Consider the following 8,057-nt stretch of genomic DNA (forward strand, 5'->3'; position numbering starts at 1 on the left):
TGTTATTTAAGAACAAACAAATGTCTCAAGTTAATGAATTTAGTGCTTTTCTGTATATGGGAAGATGCAAGAGTCTGGGCTCACTGAAATCATTCCTTTGATATGCACCTTAACTATCTAGGACCAGTGTCCTGTTTTTTCCATCCTGAATTTTCTCAGGGTGCACAGTCAGAGGCAGCTGCAGTGGCTGATGGCTTGATGGCCGCAGCATCCTTTGTTTACTGATATGGCAGGTGACATTCTTTGTCTACAGTTGTCTGTTTCAGCCTCTTTATGTTGAGGTATAAACATGATATTAACATCCAAAGAAAAAAAATGTCAAGAGAAGATGACTCATGTTTTGAACACAGAGTCCCAGGATTGCAGCCCAGGAGGCTGGGCTGCTACTGGAGGGAGATGTGGAGCTTCTGTGCTCCTCCATGTGGGCCCTCTGTCGCTTGTTGTCTTCTCTGGGGCTTCTCCTCTGGGCCTGTCTCTCTAGTAGGGTGGCCTGGCCTGGCCTTCATGGCGGCTTAGGAATCCAAGAGGGAGGACAGGGAAGCTGCTAGACTCTACTTCTTAAAGTCTGGACTTAGATGCAAGAGGAAACACTCACAGGCTCAGCACAGATTCAGAGGGAGAGGACTTTGCCCTATCAAAACTCATGATTAGGGCTTCCCTGGTGGCGCAGTGGTTGAGAGTCCGCCTGCCGATGCGGGGGACACGGGTTCGTGCCCTGGTCCGGGAAGATCCCACATGCTGCAGAGCGGCTGGGCCCGTGAGCCATGGCCGCTGAGCCTGCGCGCCCGGAGCCTGTGCTCCGCAACGGGAGAGGCCACAACGGTGAGAGGCCCGCGTACCACACAAAAAAAACAAAAACCAAAAAAACTCATGGTTGATTCCTCATCAGCTTCATTGAATCCTTGTTCTCTAGGTTAATATTTACATTGCAGGCAACTCAAGAAAAAACTGAAGGACTTGACCATAATTTCGCTACAACCGTAGTAAAAGAGAAAAAGAAAAAATCTTAGCTCATGAGCCGTTTATTTATTGAGAGAAATTTTCCTTGAGCCTGTATTATTTGCTGGAGAAAAGAAATGATTTCTGAAAGTTACAATCTCTTTTAAGCAAGGGTTAATCGGTAACAGTTACAACATAACCATGAATAATTCATGCAGTCAATAAAAATGTATTCAGAGCCTTCCTTCAATCTGGGTTTACAGCTGGATTTAAAAGCCATTGTCCCTGTCCACAAAGAATTACAGCATTTTGCTATTATAGTTGCCTTTTGAATTTTTGAATTATCGGTGTTATTTGAGACTCCCTAGGTGTCCACACTCTGTGGACATGAACGGTAGTCATCATTGGAACATGAAACGCTGTAATTTCACTGGTTTTGTTCCTGGTTGGTGACACGGGACCCTTCATCATCTGTAAGATCCCCTGCCAAATACTTCCGGGGAGACCCAGAGGCATCTTAAACATGTGGGCAAATGAGTCCATTCCTTTTGGATACTGCCAGTCACCTCCCCCTAGAGCCATTGTTGATCGGCTGTCTGTGGTCTGTGTGCCTGTGAGCTGCGTAGTCGTTTTTGGCAAAGCTGGGGAGAATGCCTTCCCCTTTGTGTTTCCCTCTGTGAGGTTCAGAGCGTTTTATTTCAGGCAAACGAACAAACACCAAGAATGCTTGCTAAAATATAAAAACAAATACTTAACTTTTAAAATGAATGGGTGAGTTTGTCAGAAAGTAAAGGAAACCCAGAGTCCTGGCAATAGGCAGGAGAATACATGGAAGAAACAAGCAGTGAAGTCGCCGGGTGCTTTAGGGACGCATTAGAGATGGATCTCTGATTTCAGGGCTGACATAGAGGTGAGTGGGATGGGATAGGGGGCAGGGATTAAAGCCTTGGGCCTGTGAAAGGAGGGAAGTTGGATCACTGATCCCCTTGCATAAAGGTAGGACCCATGAAGAGCTACGCAATTAAAAATACATCTCATAAAACACAGTCCTACAGCAGATAAACTTGTCTGCCCAGCCTGGAATATGAGTGGATATAAAGGTCTCTTTTGAAAATTTGTGACCACAGCCTGACCCTCTTGTAAGTCTGGGGGCTAAATTCACATTATTTGTAATATCTGAAATATAGATTCTTAAACTGGACCCAAGTCTCGCAGGTGCCTTTGCAAAAGTGAAGGCAAGTCTTCTCAGGGGGAAGGCACCCTCTAACCCAGGCCTCAAAAAATGCTCACAGATTGTATTCCAAAGCACATGAGTGAAAAATTTCTCTCTCTCTCTCTCTCTCTCTCTCTCTCTCTCTCTCACACACACACACACACACACACACACACACACACACACACACACACACACTACATAAGGAAATAAGCCACCATGAGCAAGAGGCAGCACCAATAAAAAATAGCAGAATTAGACCCCCTAAAACTTTGAGAGATGGCTTTTTCAGGTACAGAATGTAAAATCAGTTGTTCAAAATGTTTAAATAAAAAAGGTGATTCAAAACTTCAGCAGTGAATGATATGGTAGCAAAACATAGCAGATCATTTTGAAACTTCTAGAAGCGAGAAATACAATCATTAAAAACACATTTAATTAGTTAATTAATTTATTATTTTTTTCAAATACAGGAAAAGAAAATCCTTAAAGGCTTCAGGTGTTAGAAATATCAGGTAGAGGGCTTCCCTGGTGGCGCAGTGGTTGAGAGTCGGCCTGCCGATGTAGGGGATGCGGGTTCGTGCCCCAGTCCAGGAAGATCCCACATGCCGCGGAGCGGCTGGGCCCGTGAGCCATGGCCGCTGAGCCTGCACGTCCGGAGCCTGTGCTCTGCAACGGGAGAGGCCACAACAGAGAGGCCCGCATACCGCAAAAAAAAAAAAAAAAAAAGAAATATCAGGTAGAGAATATGCATTATGTTTCATGTATTTCTAAAAGTAGGAATTGAAACATAAGAAATAATCAACTAACAAAATGACTGGCATACCTGAATTTTAAAAAGAACTTCTAGAAATGAGATATGTAATTGATTATGAAAACCTTGGTGGAAAGATTAAATATAGACTAAACAGAAGTGAACGAGCGAACTGAGAGAGATGAAGAAATGATACTGAATACACAACACAGACACCCACAAAAATGTAAAGTGCAACACACGTCTAAAGAGAATAGTGTCCAGGCAATATTTGAAGAGGTAATGACTGATTAAAGGAGCAGGGAAGAAATTATATTCCAAACTTCTGAAATTACTCTTTATGAGACAAGGCAAGGTTGGAAGAGAATATTGTGTGTGTGTGTGTGTGTGTGTGAAGTGCGTTTGAATGTATATGTGAGTGTGTGGTTTTGTGTTAGCTTAATGATCATTGTACCATCTTATTCCAATGGGAGAATTTTCTCTTTATCCTCATTTATGTTTGCTTATTTACTCTGTCCTTTCCTGTCTCAAAGGGATAGTTTTCTTTATTTTTAAAATTCTATTCTATGGTTTGGAAGCTATGTGTTATGTTTCTTTCTTTCAAAGAAAATATATAATTAACAGTATATTTTTCTATCAAAATTGGCAGTTATTTAGAATCTCCATCCCACTCCCAAATCAGAAAGGACTTTATCACACTATCTATTGGACTCTCTCTCCCATATCCCTTGATCATGCTATCGAAAATTATAGATTTACATTTTTCCCAAAATTGTATTATGAAAGTTTTCACATATAGCAAAGTTGAAAGAATTTTACAGTGGACACTCATGTACCCACCACTGAGATTCTATCATTAGTATTTTTCCACACTTGTTTTTTGACGTCTCTTTCCATTTATTCATCCGATCTATCCATTAATTCATCTTACTTTTTGATGCTTCCAAGCACATTACAGATCATTTATTTACCTTTGTTTTTAAACCAGACAAAAGAGCTATTCTTAGTAATAAGTCAATGGTTGATTAATTTACCTTTTTTTTTTTTTTACTAATTGTTTTGCTCACTTCTTACACTTGCTCCCCATTTTTGCATTTGTCACTGCATATGCCTCTGATAAGGCTGTTCCCCAGTTTGTTGTTCCATATGATTTGTGAGTGAGGAAAATGGGGGAAAGGGGCCTGTGTGAATTGGGCAGTGAATTAGAGTAAATGAACTTTAAGCAAGGGGCTGGTGGTTTCTTCTTAGCTAATACCATGCTTGAACTTTACAATGCCTATTTGCCTGCCAAGAGATATTATGGCAGTCTTAGAATATTTATAGAAGGATTGACTGGGATTCTTCAGGCTTTCTGGAGGAAATAGAATGTCTTGGGTTGCTCTGCAAAGTATTTTATTATTACGATGAAAATTCATTCTCTTCATAAAGAGCTACCATTCAATACATAGTTTACCGTTCAATCAAGTACTGATGTATGACATCTATAACAGGCAGCATTTAAATGTCCAAATTCAATTTTGCTATGCAGTTTCAAATTTAAATGGAAGCAACTTCATATGATGAACTAATCTCAGAGGTCTCTAATAGGCAGAAGTGTAAAGGGTTAAATGCAGAATCAATAATGGCTTCTGGCTTCATGGGCTTTTTAGCTGATGGGAGTTAACCTGCTAAGCTCCTACGGAATCTATCACTTAATGATAGCTTTACTTGGAAGAATTAAGAGGATAAAAATGATTCTTTTATGTGAGATGTTGATAAGTAATTTTTGTCTGGTTCTAAGGTAGAAATGTCTATGGCCATCAGCAAAGTGGAGAATTATATTTTAGCTCAGTTGAGGCATACTCAATATGCTGTGAGGATAGGAAGAAATGGGGAAGTTTTCTGTTTTTTTTCCTTACCCTCATCAGAGGCTTATACAAACATCAGTTACTTCGCTTTAAAAGGGATATATCACAATACCTTCTCTATTAATAATTTGAACATTAGACAAAACAGTGTTTCGATTCTGGATCCACTAGTACCTGTGTGTAACCTTGTTTGGGTGACAGTGACTCAGAGCCCGAGTTTCCTCATTTGTATGGATATTAACCCTTTCCTTGCAGTGAAAAGGTATAACAAAGTACCTGGCACAGTGCTTGGAGCCATTATTGTAGCCATTATTATTATTATTATTAATTATTATTATGCCTGTTTTGGAATTGTCTCAATTTTTATGTCAGTCTTATTTCCTTAAGTAGCTCACAGAGTTACCACTTGTTTTGGTTATTTGTAAAACATAATTTTTCCTTTTAGAATGACTTATTTGTGATTTAAAATATCTTTAAACCAGACTGGGACCTTCAGCTAAATTAAGAAGTTGGTTAGATGTCCACGGTAATACATGGCAACCAACCTCTTATCTGTGACATATTTAATCTCCCCCATCGCTGACAGCACAGGTTGGTAGTACTCCCATCCCACATGTTGGAACTTCTGGTCATCCAAGACAGTTCTTTTCCACTTTCCACCATCTAAATGCTCCCTGTGATGTGCTGTGGTGTGAAGGAAGGAGTGCCTGACCAAGACCTGGAGAACTGTGTTTGAATTTTGGGTCTGTTGTGTTGTGACCTTGAAGTTCTCTGAGTTTTCGTTCCCTTACCTGTGAAATGGGGATCTGAATCTCACCCCAGAGCTTCTGTTTATTCACATCAGCAGTGGCTGTGAGGATGAAAGGGCTCTGTAAGCCATGAATACTCTCAGTGTATTAATTAATAATACTGTCAATGTATTATTAACTAATAACTCAACTCGGAAGCAACATTGCAGACAGCCATACATTACAGATTCTAAATTAGGTAAATCTGCAAAATCCACTGGTAGGAGTGTCAAGAGAGAAGTGGTTTCAAGGCATTGCAACTCAACTCAAATTAGCTTAAGGTGACTGTACTGGCTTGCTTACCTGGGAGGATGGAAGCATGCAGATGTCACTTGTTTCAGGCATGTTAACAGCAAATGAAGTCTCCCGCTCTCTGGTTTTCCTCTGCGTGTTGGTTTCATTCTCTTACCGTGCAGACAGTCTTTCCCTCCATTGTGAGTACGATGGCTGTTGACACCCCCCAATCTGTGTTCTTCAAACTTTGTGATCCAAAAAGGAAAGGTGCTTTTTTCCTCCGCTTAAATCTTTAAAATAAATAAATAAATAAATTGCAGGGAAGAATTCTCTGCCCAATGCTTGAAGTCAGGGGAATGGGGCCCTTTGAGTGAGCAGACATGGATCAAGGAGACAGAGTTTGGCGACTGGCTGCCCCACGAGAATTTCCCGACTGAGTGAAGGAAGAGGCAGTTGGAGCACTTCACCAAAAGTAAGAGGCCTGGGCAGACACAGTGACAGCTGTCACTGTGAGTACGAGGGAGGAAAAAGAGGGTGATGATGAAGAGTCTTGCTGTCCTTATGAACTGCCCAAGGTCTCTTCGTTAAATCAGCCACTCTCCTGTTTACGGTCAGCGTGACCACCATCTTGGTTTGTCCAGGACAGTCCTATTTCATGCCTGTTTTCCTGGCATAATTATTAAAATCATCCCTTTTCATTTTCAAAAGTGTCTCAGGGAATTCCCTGGCGGTCCAGTGGTTAAGACTCCACACTTCCATTGCAGGTGGCACGGGTTTGATCCCTGATCAGGGAACAGATCCTGCATGTCGCACAGCATGGCCCAAAAAAAAAATAGCGAGAAGTTCAAAAGTGTCTCAGTTTGGACAACTAATTAGTGACTGTAAATAAGACCCATTAGCTATTTGGCTTCAGTTACCCAACCCGTCTTAAATCATTACTCCTTTGACTCAGGTGAACTTTGTGCTTTGATCACCCTTCTGCCTTTTCTTTCCAATCCCATTGCCTGATGGTCTCCAACTGGAGCACTTCTCAGGACATACATATTTTTCTTCTTTTTTTTTTTTGCAGTACGCGGGCCTCTCCCGTTGCGGAGCGCAGGCTCTGGACGCGCAGGCTCAGCGGCCATGGCTCACAGGCCCAGCCGCTCCACGGCATGTGGGATCCTCCCAGACCGGGGCATGAACCCGTGTCCCCTGCATCGGCAGGCAGACTCTCAAGCACTGCGCCGCCAGGGAAGCCCAGGACATACATATTCTTACCACCTTCTTCCGTATTACTGGTGACCTCACATTCTTCCCCCCCCAGGAATATTCTGGATTTTAAATGGTGGTGACAAAGACTTTATAATCTGTCTATCTGCTCCAAGCACCTCCGGTAGCAGGATCTTCCTTCCAGGAATTGCTCCAAGTTAAATGTCCAGTCACTTTCCAAATAGTCCTGTTTCTGCCTGTGCTTTTGTTTCCTCAGAATACAAGTCCCTCCTCAGAGGTCAGCCAGGCATGGCTCTATGTTTCCTATTCTGGTGTGCAAACTATGATAAATGGGGTAAGGGTGAGGACGGATAAAGCAAAGAACACAGTGTGATGATGGTGAAAGAAAAAAAAAAATCTTGGTAATGCACTTGTGGTGGTCTCCCGCGAATACAATCTAAGAAGGGATCATCCTTTGCCAGCCTGACCTGTTACCTCCCGGCTGTGGTTGTGTCGATCAGGTGGAGGGTAGAGAAGAAAATGGACGAAGTAGAATACAATCTCAATTTCTATCCGAGAAAGGATGAGATAGGGAGAAGAGCCAAGGAGACCAGGCGCACAGAAACGGGAGGGGGCAGTGCGGAGGCCCCGTATGCTCCAGGGTCCACCCCCGACACTGTATTCCCTCTGAGCGAATGGTGTTCCCACCCCTTCGCCTTCTGCAGCACGTGATGTAAGAAGTGCTCCCTGAGGCTCTGCAACTTGCCAGCCCGAGTGGGGTGGGGAGAGGAGATGTCTGGTGTTTACATTTGAAGATTTGATAAAAAGACACAGCTGCTGAGAAGAGAAATACTTGGGGGAGACAATGTGTAAAAAAGGTTCTGGGGGGAGTTTTTCATTTATTCAACAAATAATATATATTTGGCCTCTGCTCTGTGCCAGGCACTGTTATCAGCTCTGGGGATTTGGCAGGGATGCATATAGCATCTGTGAGATAAAAAGAAAACGATATATAGTGGTCTTTGCCCCTGGTTCCTGGCACAGAGCTCCTAAAACCCTTGTAATTTTTTTTTTTTTTTTTTTTTTTTTTG

This window comes from Lipotes vexillifer, unplaced genomic scaffold (assembly GCF_000442215.2).
Source record: "Lipotes vexillifer unplaced genomic scaffold, Lipotes_vexillifer_v1.1 scaffold604, whole genome shotgun sequence".
Classification (NCBI taxonomy): Eukaryota; Metazoa; Chordata; class Mammalia; order Artiodactyla; family Lipotidae; genus Lipotes; species Lipotes vexillifer.